General features: G+C 41.5%; 1 protein-coding gene across 9 annotated transcripts in view; it reads right to left on the reverse strand.

The window, feature by feature from the left end:
• Positions 1-18,949, reverse strand: part of LOC140493786 (leucine-rich repeat-containing protein 4C-like) — a 991,485-nt gene that overhangs the window by 321,827 nt on the left and 650,709 nt on the right. For 8 of the 9 annotated variants that reach the window (XR_011963766.1, XM_072592658.1, XM_072592659.1 and 5 more), the window contains one exon: positions 7,130-7,192. The gene's annotated coding sequence lies outside the window, so the exon portion shown is untranslated. Of the gene's footprint in view, positions 1-7,129; positions 7,193-9,356; positions 9,415-18,949 lie in introns of all 9 variants that reach the window. The other variant, XM_072592657.1, reaches the window with a different exon arrangement.

Genomic DNA, 18,949 nt, shown 5'->3' on the forward strand with positions numbered 1-18,949 from the left:
ACTCTGATAGGCACATCATTCACACATTGAAATTCTCTCACTGTCTCTCCATGCCTTCCTTCCGGCAGGGTGAGAAGGCCCATAACCCAAGGGAGCAATCAGAAACTGGTAGTGTGGTGGGGAGAATGGGATGAGTTATGTCCTGGATTAGTGGTGCTGGAAGAGCACAGCAGTTCAGGCAGCATCCAGCGAGCAGCGAAATCGACGTTTTGGGCAAAAGCCCTTCATCAGGAATAAAGGCAGTGAGCCTGAAGCGTGGAGATATAAGCTAGAGGAGGGTGGGGAGAAAGTAGCATAGAGTACAATAGGTGAGTGGGGGAGGGGATGAAGGTGATAGGTCAAGGAGGAGAGGGTGGAGTGCTTAGGTGGAAAAGGAGATAGGCAGGTAGGACAAGTCCGGACAGTGCATGGAGACAGTGCTGAGCTGGAAGTTTGGAACTAGGGTGAGGTGGGGGAAGGGGAAATGAGGAAACTTGAAGTCCACACTGATGCCCTGGGGTTGAAGTGTTCCGAGGCGGAAGATGAGGCGTTCTTCCTCCAGGCGTCTGGTGGTGAGGGAGCGGCGGTGAAGGAGGCCCAGGACCTCCATGTCCTCGGCAGAGTGGGAAGGGGAGTTGAAATGTTGGGCCATGGGGCAGTGTGGTTGATTGGTGCGGGTGTCCTGGAGATGTTCCCTAAAGCGCTCTGCTAGGAGGCGCCCAGTCTCCCCAGTGTAGAGGACACCGCATCGGGAGCAACGGATACAATAAATTATATTGTAAAGTGCAAGTAAAACTTTGATGGATGTGGAAGGCTCCTTTAGAGCCTTGGATAGAGGTGAGGGAGGAGGTATGGGTGCAGGTTTTACAGTTCCTGCGGTGGCAGGGGAAAGTGCCAGAATGGGAGGGTGGTTTGTAGGGGGCGCGTGGACCTGACCAGGTAGTAACGGAGGGAACGGTCTTTGCGGAAGGTGGAGAGGGGTGGGGAGGGAAATATATCCCTGGTGGTGGGGTCTGTTAGGAGGTGGCGGAAATGTTGGATGATGATTTGGTTTATGCGAAGGTTGGTAGGGTGGAAGGTGAGCACCAGGGGCGTTCTGTCCTTGTTACGGTTGGAGGGGTGGGGTCTGAGGGCAAAGGTGCGGGATGTGGACGAGATGCGTTGGAGGGCATCTTTAACCATGTGGGAAGGGAAGGTCTCTAAAGAAGGAGGCCATCTGGTGTGTTCTGTGGTGGAACTGGTCCTCCTGGGAGCAGATCCGGTTGAGGCGGAGGAATGTTTTGCAAGAGGTAGGGTGGGAAGAAATGTAATCCAGGTAGATGTGGGAGTCGGTGGGTTTGTAAAAAATGTCAGTGTCGAGTCGGTCGTCATTAATGGAGATGGAGAGGTCCAGGAAGGGGAGGGAGGTGTCAGAGATGGTCCAGGTAAATTTAAGGTCAGGGTGGAATGTGTTGGTGAAGTTGATGAATTGCTCAGCCTCTTCGCGGGAGCACAAGGTGGCGCCAATGCAGTCATCAATGTAGTGGAGGAAGAGGTGGGGAGTGGTGCCGGTGTAATTATGGAAGATCAACTGCTCTATGTAGCCAACAAAGAGACAGGCATAGCTGGGGCCCATACATGTGCCCATGGCTACCCCTTTGGTCTGGAGGAAGTGGGAGGATTCAAAGGAGAAATTGTTAAGGGTGAGGACCAGTTCGGCCAAACGAATGAGAGTGTCGGTGGAAGGGTACTGTTGGGGACGTCTGGAGGCCCTGGTCATGGCGGATGGAGGTGTAGAGGGATTGGATATCCATCATGAAGATGAGGTGTTGGGGGGCCGGAGAAACAGAAGTCTTGGAGGAGGTGGAGAGTGAGTTATGTCTCCTGGGCCCTTTGGAGTAGATAATGGCCCAAATTATTGGTGTGTCAATCACTGAGGCCATTGTAGCAGGCATGACTGAGAATGACCAGTACAATGTTATATTTCTGTTTATGCACATGCTCAAGTACAACTTCATCCTCAGCCAGAAATATGGCAAGAAGTACGAATTGCACAATATATGATCATGCACATGTACCTTTCCATCCAGCAACCTCCAAAACCAACCCCTCTTATCTTGAACCACCTGACCAACCAGTGCAGTCTGGGAAAGATGTATGATGAAGAAGCACTGACTCCTGAACTGATACTCCTGGTCACCAACTCAAGAATTTGTGCTGCACCTATCTGGGAGACTAGTATAGAATCAGCACCCAAGTATTTAAGAAAGGAGTGAGAGTGAAAAAAGGAAACTGTTACATCAGTAGGTGGGAAACTGCTACAATCTATGAGAGAGGAAAGGATAATTATACATATGGCTGATGGTGACCTGATTGGGCAAAGTCAGCAAGGATTTGTGAATGGGAAATAGGGTATGATGGAATTGCTAAAAGAGTTTTGGGTGGGCCGATTACACAGTGGTTAGCACTGCTGCCTCACAGCTCCCGGGACCTGGGTTTGATTCCTCCCTCTGTGTGGAATTTGGAGTCTGCATTGTTCTCCTTGTGTCTGTGTGGGTTTCCTCTGGGTGCTCCTGCTTCCTCCCACAGTCAGTAGATGTGCAGGTTCGGTGGTTTAGCCGTGGGAAATACAGGGTTACAGGGAAATAGGTAAGGGGTTGGGTCTGGGTCGGATGCTCTTCATAGGGTTGGTGTAGACTCAATGGGCTGAATGACCTGCTTCCACACTGTAGGAAGTCCGTTGGACATATATGTAAGTATATTTAGATTGGGAGAATATTTTTGATAAAGACAGGAGGTAATTAGAAAACTTAACTCACATGGGACAGGGCATAATGTTCTGTCATTAAATTACTGACTGGCTAACAGACAGAAAACAGAGACTAGGAGCAAATGGGTCTTTCAAATGTTAGGAGGTTGGAACTGGTGAGGTACCAAAAAGATTAGTATTTGGGCTTATAGATGCTCAAAAGATATATCAACAATTTGGAGATGGAGCTATTTCAACATTTCCAAAATTGCAGATGAAATAAAGTTAAATGGGATTGTGTGTTCTAAGGAAGGTGCTCAACAATTTCAGGAAAATTTGACAGGATTATTGAATGAGCAAGTGCATTACAGATGGAATATAATTTGGGCATATGCAAGATCATCCATTTTAGAAAGTGAAACAGATGTGCACATTATTACTTAAATGGTAATAATTTGGAAAGTATATACAGAGGAACCTTGAATATCGAGCATTTAATTTACTGAATTTCAGATTATCTGAACAAGATCGCAAGGTCCCGATGCGTGGCTAATTATGTTATCGGGCATTCAATTATCCAGCATTCGATTAACTGAACGAAATTCTCCGCGCCAGTGTCCTTTGGATAATCGCAATTCATCTGTATGTACAAGGTATACATTTGGTATCTTTGTCAATAAGGTCACTGAAGGCTAAACAGGTCCAGCAATTAATTAGGACGGCGAATGAAATGTTGGACTTTATCACAGGAGGATGTGAGTACATGAGTACTGAAGTTTTTGCTTCAATTGTACAACTTGATTAGATTGCACCCAGACAATTATGTGCAGTTTTGGTCTCTTTAGCTCAAGAAAAATATTATTGCTTCAGATAGAATGCACCATAGATTCTCCAGACTTGCTTGAGGGATGGAGGAACTGTCCTCCAAAGAGAGATTGCATAAATTGTGTCTGTATTTCTTTTTTGTGTTCAATCACTGGATGTAGGCATCACTGGCTCTGCCAGCATTTATTGTCTGTCCCCAGTTGTCCTTGAGAACGTGGTGGTGAGCTGCCTTCCTGCACTGCTGCAGACAATTTGATGTGGGCTTTTTTTCTCAAATTTCAAATAATGAGAGGTGATTTCATTGAAGTCTACAAAAGGTTGAAAGGGTATAGATAATGTAGAAATGGGTGAGATGTTTCCCCTGATTGGGGAGTCTAAAGCTAGAAAGCACAATTTAAAAGTAAAGGGGGGGTGTCACTACAGTTTACTGAATGGCCTGGACAGAGTGGATGTTGGAAAGATGATTCCATTGGTAGGGCACACTAGGACTCGAGGGGACATCCTTAGAGTAAAGGAAAGACCTATTAGAACAGAGATAAGGAGAAGCTTCTTCAGCCAGAGAGTGGTGAATCTATGGAATTCACTGCCACAGAAGGCTGTGGAGGCCAGGTCATAGAATATATTTAAGATGGAAATAGATAGGTTCTTGATTATCAAGGGGATCAAAGATTATGGACAGAAAGTGGGAAAATGGAGTTGTGAAACCTGTCGGTCATGATTGAATGGTGAATAAGATTTGATGGGGTGAATGGCCTAATTTCTGCTCCTATGTCCTATTGTCTTATGGTCTTAACATCTGAGATAAGAAAAATAAATTATTCAGATTGTAGTGAACTTTAAAATTTGCGAGAATTACAGAGAGGTGTGAAGGCTCAGTTTTTGAGTTTAATTCACACCAAAATTGAGAGATTTCTGATACCAATGGAGTATGGGGATATGGGAATAGGGTAATTGAAAGGTAGTAAAGTTTTAAGAAGCCATGATTGTATTGAATGATGGTCCAGGTTTGATGGGCTGATTTCTCTACTATGTTCCTATGGTCTTTGTGAGTCATCAAGATATGAGTAGAATGCTGTCAGACCGGAGGAGGGGAAGGGTGGTTTCTTTGCCAGTTCATTCGAAGACAAAGTCACAGACAAGATCTCCTGGAAAGGACTCAGTTCAGCATCTCAATGAGTTGGTACACTGAACAGCATTGATGGGCCAATTGGTCTGCCCTCCTGTGTGTGTCAAGGAGCATGGAGGAGTGCTACTCAATCTTGGCAGAGGGCATTGGGCAGAGTTTAGCTTCTCTGTAGCCTCTGCTTCATCCTGTCTTTCAGGGCCAGATAAATGGTGGCTCAGTGGTTTGCACTGCTACCTCACAGAGACCCAAGTTTGATTCCTGCCTCAGGTGACTATCTGTGTGGTGTTTGCACATTCTCCCCGTGTTGGCGTGGGTTTCATTTGGGTGCTCCAGTTTCCTCCCACAATCCAAAGATGTGCAGTTATGTGAATTGGCCATGCTGAATTGCCCATAGTGTTGGGTACATTAGTCAGGGGTAAATATAGGGAAGGGGAATAGGTTTGGGCAGATTACTCTTCGGGGGTCGGTGTGAACCTGTTGGGCTGACGGGCCTATTTTCAGACTGTAGGGAATCTAATCTAATCAGTTCCCATCACCTCTTGTGTGGACAGGCTTTCTAACATGCAGCAAACACTGTGGGGATGAAGCAAAACTCTCTGGGAAACAAAGGGACATACCACAAAACCTTCAAAAGTACTCCAAAGTATAGCCAGATATTTTAAACAAGCAGACAACCAGTTGTTCCTAAAAAATGCTCACCAGCATCTTTGGTGCCTGGTTGTTTAAAGAACACCACTTCAGGGCTCATTTTGCAGCTTGAGACCTGTTGGTAGTACATTGATGCAGAAATGTATTTAATTGACATGCAAATTGGCATCCTATCAGCCGGTCAAGCCAGTGGAAATCAGAGTACTGCACTCCTTCCAGCTTTATTAGTGCCACCATCATGGCTGCCCTTTGGATGGCAGACAATACAGGACCAGTCCAGAAAAAGCTAGCACCAGGGCACACTCACAGTAAAGTAGCACCAGACTTTGCTACAATGACACATTTTTTGCTGATGTAAAGTAAAATTATGGGCACATCATGACACTGGTAAACAATGACATTGATTTATTTGCACATAATGCACGCATGTGCTTCAAACAAAGCACCATTACCAGTTATAAGTTCAAGCTCTATGCTGTACTGTGGGAATGCTATGTTGTCAGAGACGTCACCTTCTGGATGAGTCTGCAAACTAATCCCCACCACCTCAGATGAGTATAAAAGAGCAGGTGACACTATTTGAAGAAGAGGCATGTCCTAGTCACTATTTTATCCCAGTGTCATTGAAAAAGATGACCTGGTCATTTCATTGCCAATTGAAATTTACTATATGCAGATTGGGTCCTGCCTTTTCCTAGTAGGTAACAGTGCCATCAGATGAGGGAGCGGTGCTCTGAGATCCAGTGCTTCCAAATAAACCTGTTGGACTATAACCTGCTGTTGTGTCATTTTTAACTACATTGTAAGAGACGGAAAATCATCTCAAAATCATGAAAGACATAAAATATTGTTGTGACTTTTCAAACATCTCTTACATTTCTTGTCCAATATATACATAATACCATCTGTTCAAAAGTTTGACATCATGTCAGTGAAAAGAATACAGATAGCAGAGCTTTTATCCAGAGATGATTTTATCAGATAGCATATTTATCTTGAATATTAAGCGGCATTTCCAGTTCTATTTTGAAAATGTGTAATCTATCTCCATCTTCCTCAGAGATGAGAAGACTCCAACAAAACTAGACACAATGTCACCAACCACAACTTTGGCTCCACCTTTATCAGTATGGTAGTGCAATTAAGATAGGTGTAAACCAGTAGAAAGGGCACACAAAGGGATAATTTGCCCCTTAATGTCTTACTCACAATTTCAATTTGAATCAAAATTTCAACATTCAAAGTGTAAACCCAAATTACCCACCTCAAATAGTTTAGGTTTCATATTACATTCAGTCTAAATCTAAATGCGTTCAATTTGTTTCACTTCTGTCCTTTGTTCCAACCAGAACATACCATTTTCATTCTGCAATAATTGCAACAGGCCATTGTGCAATGCAAATGTCATTACAGTTATGTTGTGACTTTTTTTGTACTCATCCAACTGTCCATACATTTACAAGACTCACAGTTGTGAAATGCAAACTGAAAATCATCAAGCACTTAATTCGTATTTGCTGTGTTCAAAGCATTCTTAAGACAATAGACCCTGCCAAGCCAACAATGGGTCTATGCAAATCATCACCACACTTACTTTCATTGGAAATCATATAAGCATAAAGCAATAGAGCAACAGATCATGTTTGAATATGCCAGACAGCAATGGTCACAACAGATATTACTGTGAAAGTTTAAACACACTCTACAAGCCCATAATAATTAACCAGGTCCTTTTTCTTCTGCTTACAAATTGTAACACGTTGTCAAATACATCAGCAAGATATCACATCTGTATGACATTGCAACAAGTGGGTCTTACTTACTGCGTTCAATTTGAATTCACCAGGCGTATTCTGTGTGCTGAAGAGTCATTGGCAAATGACAATCTGCAGAGAGAAATGAAACATTTTTTTAGAAAAGATCTTCATCTCTCTCTCTCTCTCTCTCATCCCGCATTCATAAAACTGTGCAGTTGCCTGAGTACATCTCATTTTCAATAACTGTCAAACTATGATTCTTGAACATTTGCAGTACCATTGTTCTTTACATATTTCTTTTATATCCACCTAGATTGGATCTGTGCTCCAGCTGACAAAAGAATTCACCATACTATTGGTTTTATCAAGGGGAAGATTTGGCGCTACTGTACTTCTTCATGGTTCTATTTGTATCTAGGAGTTCCAAGAGCAGTAATGTAATTGAGATGTCTGACACTGTGAAAGCTGTTAAATTCTGGCAGCATTTCAGGGCAATTATTAAAATCTGTGACCATGGGCAGGTTGAATCACTACAGAGTTAATTAACTGCATGAGTCTTTGGTCTTTTCTGATAGACTTCCAGGCTGCAAAAATATGCAGTTATTAATATGTGTTTTCCAGTTCAAACCAACTTTGAAGTTGCCACGAGGTAGCAACAGAAGGTGAGGTGAGGTGGTGGTTGTGTGGGAGGGACTGGGGATTGTGAGGAAGCTGGTTAGAGATTATAAAATATCCCCAAAGCATTGGGTTCCTATCGGAATGTCTGCAGATAGTTATGTTGTCTTAAATTCTTTGCATTAGTACTGGTCTTTGGACTTACTGAGACTAGGTGGTGAAGTATAATCACCCCTTGTCTTAGCAGAAGAGGCTTTTTCTTGGGGCAGCATGGTGACTCAGTGGTTAGCACAGCTGCCTCACAGCGCAAGGACCCAGGTTCAATTCCTGCCTTCTGTCTGTGTGGAGTTTGCACATTATCCCAGTGTCTGCATGGATTTCCTCTGGGTGCTCTGGTTTCCTCCCACAGTCCAAAGATGTGCAGGTTAGGTGAGTTGGCCGTGCTAAATTGCCCGGAGTGTTTAGTGCATTAGTCAGCAGTAAATGTAGGGGAATGGTTCTGGGTGGGTTGCTCTTCGGAGGGTCGGTGTAGACTCATTGGGCTGAAGGGCCTGTTTCCACACTGTCGGGAATCTAATCTAATAATAAAATATTTATTATACAGTTGTAGAATAGCAAGTTATTATAGAATAAGGCTAGACCGTTAATTAATAATGCAAATAAGCAGATCACACTAATAGCTGGTGAGAATTTAAAGGTACGGTGGTATTATAGTCAGGCTGTTAATCCACAGACCAAGGTAATATTCTGGGAACCTGGGTTTGAATCCCACCATGGCAGGTGATGAAATTTGAATTTAATAAAAATCTGGAGTCAAGAGTCTAATGATGACCATGAATCTGCCGTCAATTGTCAGGAAAACCCCATCTGGTTCACTAATGTTCGTTAGGGAAGGAAACCGCCAAACTGCCAGATCCACAGCAATGTGGTTGACCTTTAACTGTTCTAGCCAGAGATGCCCTCATTCCATGAATGAATAAAACAATTGTCGAAGAAATAACAGACTGAAGTTTTTTTTTAACAGCAGAGGTAAGAACAACTATAATAGACACCTCACCAGAACTGGCTAGGTCCTGACAGAGACATACATTTGTATCTCAGTGGGCAAACCTATACAAATGCTTCATGTCACCTTTTTCGAACAAAATGAAAATTCAGCATTTAATGAAATTGAGATTAAATTAAACTAGCAGATTGAAGCATTCCATATTTTTCACTCAATGATGAGCTACCAAAATAAAAAAAAAACTGAATTCTGCATTTAAAAGCTAAGTATTGGGAATTTGACGTTGTACACATTTTCTTTTTTGATATGAATTCGATGGCCGGCTGGTAGTTTAGGCAATGCACATCTGGATGTTATTCCTGAATGACAGATTATCCAGGAATAAATGAGAAATGTGCATGACTACACATAATGCAGACTCTCACACTTCCATAATCCTAAAGCCAATAGCCTGCTCCATGCATATCTGTTATGTATTTTGGGAACTCATGTGGCATTAGACTACAGATATAAGGATTTCTGCATGGTTGCTCTGGTTTATCCATCAGAATTCACAGGAAGTTGGCCAGACTAGTGCAAAAGGTCAAAGAATTTCACATGAAATCACATACAGTGAAAATTGATTTTACATGTTTTATTGCACTTGAGGTATATCTCACCCACAAAACTCACCATCTACCCAAGTCTGAATTAACCGGTATGTCAGTTTCTGCTATTCGCTGACCGATTTCTGAAAATCATAGAAAACTTTCAGATTGGAATTGTTCAAAGTGAGTTTGTGTGAAATCTGGACCACAGCTGTCAGGTTAGAGGAGAGTTGAGTGATTCAATTCTGAGAGTGACTGCAAAAATATTGCAGGAGATCATTATTAAACTTGCAGATTGGGCAAAATATTGGCAAATGTAGTTCAAGACAGGTAAAAGTGAAGAAGCATATTTTGGCAAGAAGCGTAACGATTCCACTTATTACTATGTACGTCAAGACCAGATGTTCAATAAAAAGTCATCTTGGATTCAAAACCTTAATTTGATTCCATATGCTTCCACAGGTGCTTCCAAACCTACTGAGCTTAGCCAGTCATATAAATAACTCAAAGAGCAGGTCAGAGACTGGGAATTCCACTTTGGGTAATTCACCTCCCAACTCCCCAAACATGTTTATAATCTTTAACATTCAAGTCAACTATGTGTTGTAATGTTTAACTTGCCAATTGCCTAGATATGTACAGCTTTAGCAACAATAAACAAACATGACACTATTAAGGCCAAAGCAATCCACTTGAGTGTCATCTCATGGACCAATTTAAACATTCACTCTGTCCGCCACTGATCAGTACATACTTTCTATGAAATCCCCTGCAATGATTCACTGAAGCTCCTTTGATAACATCTTCCCAACTTGCAGCTTCTGCTACCTAGGAGAATAAGGACAGCAGTTTCAAAGGAACGCTAGCATTTGCAGGTTCCCCTCAAAGTCACATACCATCCCGATTTGGAACTATGTTATCATTCCTTCACTGTTGGTGGTGTCAAAGTACTGGAAAACCTTTCCTATAAACAATTAAATTGGATGGACAGAAGTGGTACTTGCTGAAGGGCAATTTGGGATGGGTAATAAATAGTGACCTTACCAGCGATGCCCAAATCTCATCCCACTATATTTATGACAGATGTCAGTTCATAAGTACAATGGAGAATCAGGCTGAGTATAAAAGTTCCAGAGGGAATGTGTAAAAGAAAATAAAAGAAACAAATATAAGATACAAAGACAGAGTATGAGAACAAACTGACAGCCATTATGAAAGGAAACCGTAAGGTCCTCTATGGACACAGAAGTAGTAAAAGGTAAAGTAGCAGCAACTGAGCTATTAAATGAATACTTTGCACATTCCTTTACCAAGAAAGAAGATACCACCCAAGGCATGGTGAAAGAGAAGGTAATTCAGATACTAGAAGGAGTTCTAATAGATACCGATGAGGTATTGGATAGACAGTCTGTACTTAAAGTACATTAGGGACCAGGACTAGATGCAATGCATCCAAGGAAAGTGAGAGAAGTCAAAAGCTCTGAGTGCAAATTGTGGAAACACAAGCCTTAATGTTTCTGTTTTTGTTCGACTCGGAGGTGCTGCAAGAAGACTGAGAATTGCAAGTGTTACAGTTCACTCAGACAAAATGAAATACAGAAACAGGTCTGGCAGCATCTCTGTAAAGAAAGGAGAGTTAACATTTCAGGTCCAGTGACCCTTCTTCAGTTCTGAGTTTGTTTCTGATGTCCAGCATCTGTAATTCTTTGTTTTTGTTTCTTTAGAAATCCAGCAACAGCAGGTCAGTCAACTTAACGTCAGTGGTAGGAAAACTTCAAGAAACAATAATTCAGTACAATTGACAGTCGCATGGGCCAATGTAGGTTAATTAAGATAAGCCAGAATGAAGGTGTATTTGGTCAAAGAAGCAAAAATGATATGAGCAAAGCATCTTTGCATAGTGAGTTGGTACGTTCTGGAACACAGAGGTAGGTGCAAAACAGATCTAGTCTGAAATTGAAAACAAACCAATGGCAGCATTGAGGGAGAAAAGCAGGAGAATAGTGTTAATTGAAATGTTCATTTGGAGGCCTCAAAGCCTCCTTCATCACTGCAAGTATTCTGAGGTTCTCTGATCTTATAATGGAAGAATTAAAACAAACTTGAATGATGCAAGAATAAGTGGGAGAGAAGAACAAAGGGGTCAAAGAATGTAAATAATTAAATTCCTGAGGAATGCACCAATGGTTAATGAGGTTATCAAAAACAAACAAACAAAGTACTCAATCTTATTAGGATAGACAGAACTGAAATGTAAGGAAGATATCTTAAACCTGCACATCATATTTGATAAAGAACACATGGGTGCTGGAGAGGGTTCAGAGGCAATCAACATGGCGTCACATAATCAAAGGACACACATCTGAGGAAAGGTTTCTGGGCAGATATGGAAGTGTTGTTTTCCTTAGCTTGGGAATTTAGAGGAAGAGTTCACAATCTTAAACCAGCTGCTTAGTTAATACTGAAATAAGGAGCAATGTCTTCACTCAAAGTGTAGGGAACTTTTAAAATCTCTATCATTGAGGGCTATCATATGCACTGAAATTCAATATATTGTCCAGTGAATTAGACAGATATTTGGTCTTGTAATCAAGGAGGACATAAAGAGGGCAGAGAAATGGCACTAAAGCTTGCGATCATCCATGATTGTAATGAATGGCAACAAAATCTTGAGAATCTGTATGGCTTTCACTTGCTCTTACTTCTTATGTGCACCTTTCTCTTGAAAAAAGAGGATGTTTAAGTGGAGACCTAATAAAGATCACAAGACCATGTGATATAGGAGCAGAATTAGTCTGGGAAAATTCACAAAGGTACATCGACCATGATTTTCAGGGATGGTCACTAAAACGCATTTTTCGAGAAGAGATGTTTTCACACTGAATCTAATCCTCATCCCACAAGTAATCGTTAAAGTGGATTTTCCAATTCTACCATTATTTACCTTTTTTGAATTTGTTGCTCTGACAGATATATCTTTCCAGACGATGCATGAAGATAAAGCACATCTTTTCTGCAGTGCCAAAAGCAGCTTAATTTTGATTAAGTATTCAATAATTTCCACAGAAAACCGATACTTCAAAACATTTGTCATATTTAAAATCCTACCAATGGTGCTTGGGATTATTATTGAAATTAAATAGCCTTGCACAATGCTATGGTAATTTGACATGAGAATTTAAGTAAACAAAATCAATTAATTGTTTAACTAGTGTTACTGCCAGAAAAATGACCACAAAAGAGCATTTAGCTTTTTATTAAAAAGAGATGTGGGAAGACTTTGTTTACAATTATATATGTAGAACTCTGGTTACTACAGTAATAAATGGCCATTTTTTAAAAAACTCTCAGATTTGATGTTACAGTTAGCTTCATTGGTTTAGCTCAGCTGGATGCACAGTTTTATATGAATCACATAGTACAGGTTTATGTCCTGTGGCTGACATATTTTAGATATTCCAACAGGACTAAGCCTTTGGATAAAATATTAAAATTGGGGCCTATTTGACTATTAGATTTCACACATTTTCCAGTGGAAGTGATTTTGGAACCAATTTAAAACACTATATTAACTGTTCATAAAGTGGTTTACCAGACACTGGGGACACTAAACTGAGACTGTGAGATTGCTTTGCAGAACATCTCTGTTCAGAGAGTGACCCCGAGCTCTCAGTTTCCTTGTCATATTAATTCCTCACCACTCTCCCAAACTGTCCCTTATGTCCTTGATTTGCTAAAGTATTCCTATGCTGCTCAATGGAAGTTTGAGAAGCAGCACTTCAATTCTTGACTGCGTACTTTATAGTCTTCTGGCCACAAAATTGAGATAAACAGTCTTAGATCATAATCTCTAGCTACCATTTTGTAATTCCTTTTCTGCTTGTTTGTTTCCTTATTCTCATTTGTTTAGTTCCAAATTACTTTCTGCTTGAAAGGTTGTTATGTTGCCACTTAAATATCATTTAGAGTTTTTGTTCATTTACACGTTCCATCCCCACTGGCTTTTGCAATGCAAAACATTTTGAAATTTAATCTTTTTCCTGTTCTCCACAAGACAGTCCTTTCCTTGTTTTTTTTCAACTCCCCTTCAATTCCTCAGAAGCTATCACAAAAGTTGGCAATGGGTGGAATCTAATAGGGGCTTGGATAGAATGGGCTACATTGATAAATCTGAGAGAATCACATGAGAAGTCCAACAGAGTCTATCTCAACATCAAGAGCAACTAGCTACATTTTCCAATTAAGTCAGGGATGTTGAGATAAGGAAATAACGAAATGCCTATGAACAGTGATTCTTATTTGTTTACATCTGCATTATCACTGAATCTTGCTTCAATCATTTGCAGTTTGCTATCCTACCACCTGTCATGAGGAAACTAGACATTGACAATTCCCAACTTGAAAGTCAGCATGTATATCTAGCTCCAGTTTTCCATTTGCATCTCTGAATAGAATAGAATACAATAGAGTAGCCTTTGTTGTCACATACACTCAGTGAGTATAGTGAAAAGTTTATATGTTGTCAATGACCATGCCAACAGATACAAAAGTACCTGGGCACAGCTTAGTTAGTTACAAGATTTTAGACAATGCAGAAACAGAATGTCCAGTATTACAGAAAACAAGTTCAGTACAGCAGACCATGCTGGCACTTAGCTTCCAGTCTGCATTGGGCCCTAGCCTCACACCCCACTGGTGACCCGCCATGCCAGGAGGTCACTGTGGGAGGAGGCTGCTGCACCAGGGCAGGAGGTCACTATGCCAATGCCGGGATATCGCCATGCCAACACGGGGAGGTCACCAAACCAACATCGGGAAGTTACCACACCACACCAGAAGGTTGCTGCACCATGCCCGCAGTTGTCACCGGAGGGTGGGAATCATCACTGGAGGCTGAGAGTTGAAGATTAAAAAAAAAGGAAAAAGCACTTGGAGAAAGACAAAGAGAAGAAAAATAAGAAAAGAAGAAGAATGGGCAAAGTGAATGAGCTCCAGCTGGAGCATCCTATTCCACCACCACCTTGGACACCTGGCAACAATATCGCAGGGATGCTGCAATGCACACAACTCTTATCCATGGACAATGGGCATCATACATCTGTCAACTAATCAATCCTCATCAACATGCAGGGTGTTTCTGCACTTTAAAGTTGCAGAGAGCTGGACCCATCACAGACAAACATCATATCCTGGCTGGTTTATGTCTGCACTAAAGGGATGACAACACAGGACTTATGAGCCTGGAAGTCTGAATGAAGGGGCAATGTGTAAAAAGGGTAAGCAAGGTAAGGCAGAGATGTTATGAGCATCGTAATTGCAAAAGCATTTGCATCATTTTCTTTTCCGCTTTAGGAATTGCATTTTCCTATCCTCGCCACATTTTACTAACTACCTCGTCTTTGTCACATTGCTCAGAAGCTGGGGAAATTCTGCATTAACTTCTTCCTCAATCCTGGTCAAATTTCACAGATCTGAAATGCTAACTTTGTTTCTGTCTCCACAGATGCTGCCTGACCTGCTGACGATTTCTGGCTTTTCCTGTTTTTATTTCAGATTCCAAGCATTCACAGTATTCAGCTTTTGTATTGCTAGCTTGCATTTTTCTTCAGAATGGAGTATGCAAAACAAAATTCTTGAAATACTTCGGAACCAAGAGTTTAGCAAGCATGGGGAATTTAAAAAAAAAATCAGTCATTGCAAAGAAATAGAATTGCAGAAAATAGTGCAACTAAAAACCAACAAGTCCATTAGACCTAATGGCCATATGCTCATGTTTTAAAACAGGTGTCCACAGCTATAATGGATGCATTAGATTTGATCTTCCTAGAATTCCCTAGACCTATATGTTCCCAATGCTTTAGAAGGCAGTATCTTGCTATTTAAAACCCGATGATTCACAAGAAGAGGAACACAGAAAACAGGGAATTATCGATGAGTCAGTCTGACAGCAAGAAATGAAAGAATCTATTATTTTGAGGTGTAGTAGCAGAGTGCTTAGAAAATCATAATTACGATTAGGCAGAGTCAGCATAGATGCATGAAAGATCTGCTTGAGCATTTTGAGGATACAACTAACAAGATGCATTCAGGAAAGTCTGTAGATGCAGCAAGTTTGAAATTTCAAAAACACATTTTATTTTTCAAGAAAGAGGAGGTGGTGTCATAATGGTAATATCATTGGATTTATAGACAAAAGTAGTTGTTACTTTTGTGAACAACTAAATGGATAGAAAGCCCCTCCCCAACATCACCATTAATGAAACAATTAAATTCTTAGAGGATCTGCTTATACCATACTCTAAATTTGAGTAATTTCTGAAGGTAGGAACTTCTCAATAACACACACCATTGAGGATAAGGAAAAAAATGTAAGAAATCATTGGTATGAACCTTCTTCTTTCATCATTGGTGAGTTTGGATGTGGGCAGGCCATTTAATGAGATAGACTGGTGTCAAACCCGAACTCTGTTGCCTTCCTGGTCTCTAATTGCAGTAAGTTCTGGACACATTATGGGATGGACCACAGCCGACTATCCTGTGTCACTGCTAATTGACACCTTTAGATTTTCACTTATGGACCCTCACCTTGTCACTGCTGGGATTAACCCAACGACAGGTGAGCCTATTGTTGATACCTCAACATGAACAAATTTTGAAAACGTGAAGGCTAGTTTTACAAAACTGGTAAATGTATATTCCATGAAAGTAAATTATCTTTTATTAGTATCAGTAAGGCTGTTCAGCAATAATTCTGCATTTCAGCTTCCAGTTATGCATCATTGACTTTCTTTAAGGTTTACATAATGAGTCCAACAGCGTAAAAAGAATATTTTTATGAATTCACTCATTTGTTTGAGATCATCCTCTGCTACAAAGTCTGGAAGGTGCAGAATAAGGGTCCCAATACTCTACTAAAGTTTTGATCACCGATAGCAGCTTTAAGATTACTCTGTGCAAGTGCAGTCTCCTGCATTTTGTTACAATACTAACGGAGTAATGATTTCAATCACTGTCAGGCTTGTGCAAGACTGTTGTTGTGGTTCTGTTCGCCGAGCTGGGAATTTGTCTTGCAAACGTTTCGTCCCCTGTCTAGGTGACATCCTCAGTGCTTGGGAGCCTCCTGTGAAGCGCTTCTGTGCTGTTTCTTCCGGCATTTATAGTGGCCTGTCTCTGCTGCTTCCGGTTGTCAGTTCGAGCTGTCCTCTGTAGTGGCCGGTATATTGGGTCCAGGTCGATGTGTTTGTTGATAGAGTCTGTGGATGAGTGCCATGCCTCTAGGAATTCCTTGGCTGTTCTCTGTTTGGCTTGCCCTATAATGGTAGTGTTGTCCCAGTCGAATTCATGTTGCTTGTCGTCTGTGTGTGTGGCTACTAAGGAAAGCTGGTCGTGTCGTTTCGTGGCTAGTTGGTGTTCGTGTATACAGATCGTTAACTGTCTTCCTGTTTGTCCGATGTAGTGTTTTCTGCATCCTTGCATGGGATTTTGTACACTACATTAGTTTTGCTCATGTTGGGTATCGGGTCCTTTGTTCTGGTGAGTTGTTGTCTGAGCGTGGCTGTTGGTTTGTGTGCTGTTATGAGTCCTAGTGGTCGCAGTAGTCTGGCTGTCAGTTCAGAAATGCTCCTAATGTATGGTAGTGTGGCTAGTCCTTTGTGCAAGACTGTGGAGTTCAAAATAACATCAAGAGGGTCATTAACACCATTGTAGGTCTGTCAAGCAGTGCTGTCCACACCACCTCCTAACAGAATTGATGAGGGTGAAGACGGCACTGGAAAATGCGAGTAAGACCAGGGTAAGTGAAATGTGCTCATTGTCTGTCTGTGTCATCAAACTTCATTGAATCTAAATCGCTGTTAATACCGTGTAGAAGGAGGAACCCTAGAAGAGTCAGTTGCACATCATCGTGATATGAGATCAACGCAAGAAAGCTCTAGCATTAGCCGACATCAGCTTTCAGGTCAGATTACCTTCCAGCCTCAGGGTGCAGTGCACCCACTGCCCATCCCATCACTTTGGGCTGTAGTAGGTGCCTTCAGCCCCCAGCCCCAACCAGTCGCAGCTGCCTGAGGAGGGATAGGGCAATCCTGAAAATGCAGTGGAAAGTTGCAAAAGACAGAAGCGCCAGGAAATGGAACAAGACAGAGCAGCCCTTTGATTCAGCTCGAGGAGAAATGAAAAAGTTGAAAATGCATTCTGAAAGCTAGATATCTTTATCAATACTTTGATTGTGCAACTGACATATGTGCTGATCCAGTAGCCTCCCAGAATAGGCCTTGAATGATATTACTACACTGAGGTTTGGTGGCATTGATTACATTGAAGCAGAAGGTCCCCTGACTGCTGGACTTCAGAGATATAGCAATGGATACATGAATGGGCAGGGAGCAGAGGGATACAGATCCTTGAAAAATAAGCAACAGGTTCAGATCGAGGATCTAGATCAGTGCAGGCATGGAGAGTCGAAGAGCCTGTTCCTGTGCTGTAATGTTCTTTGTTCTTTGATCTGTACACAAGGACTGATAGAAAAGTAGGATTCTCGAGGCATCATACACTCACCGAGAGCTTGTAATGTCTATATGGTGCCACAGCTTGGACCTTCTGTGCCTTATTTGTTCAGCTTTGTGATATTAATCTCTCCTTCCCTCACAGTTGCAGTTACTGGGTGAGAATGTGATCTTGAACAATTCTGAAATTCAATTCACAGCCGAAGGACAACTCATACGTGTGTAGTGCTTGGCTGTTGGGATCTGGGCTTCTGAGATTATCTGGAAGAAGTTGGTTTCTCGTGGACTGTGCCCATGGTTTGTGAGCAGTAGGAGCAATGTGAAGCCAATTAGGTACCATGAAAAGTCTCCTCTCAATTTATGTGTTCTCTGTAGCTGTCCCTCATGTAAATCTTGCACTGTGTCTATCTTAGTTAAATAACATAGTGGTTAATTCTTTTGCTTTCTCCACCCACCAATATGCTTCATGTGCAACCTCCACATCCAGGGGCTAAGAAAGGAGAACACAAGAGGGCTGAAGAAATGACCAGCTACATCTCTGATAAAATTCAAGCTATATTCCACAGATAAAACTAAGCTCTTCATTTTTTTTATTGCTTCACAGGTTGGGGAGGTTGCTTACTTGGCAATTATTTATTGCCCAGAGAACAGTTCAGACACAACAACATTGCTGTGGCGTCACACGTAGGCCAGGCTATGTCAGGATGACAGATTTCCTTCCCTAAAGGACATTTGTGAACTAGATGGGTTTTTCCGACAATCGATAATGGATCATTATTAAGCCCTTATTCCAGATTCAAATTCCATCATCTGCCACAACAGGATTTAAATCTGAGTCCAAGGACATCATCTGGGTCTCTGGATTGATAATACTACTGGGCTATCGCTTTCCCTAAAAAAATTTTCTATTTGTGCATTATATGAGCATCAAGTATCACGACTTGTGTTTTCATGTTTTTAGATGTTTATTCACTTTATTCACAGTCATTTGTTCCATAGGAACAACCAAACAGGTTGATGTTAGAAAGAAAGATGTGCTGAAAACTTTGAAAAACATAAGGATAGTTAAGTCCCCGGGCCAGGGGACCAGTCCCAAAGTTACTACAGAATGTGAGGGAAGAGATTGCTGTGCGTTTTCCACAGGGATCCATTCTGGGACCTCTGTTCTTTGTGA

The sequence above is a fragment of the Chiloscyllium punctatum genome, chromosome 22 (genome assembly GCF_047496795.1).
Source record: "Chiloscyllium punctatum isolate Juve2018m chromosome 22, sChiPun1.3, whole genome shotgun sequence".
Taxonomy (NCBI): Eukaryota; Metazoa; Chordata; class Chondrichthyes; order Orectolobiformes; family Hemiscylliidae; genus Chiloscyllium; species Chiloscyllium punctatum.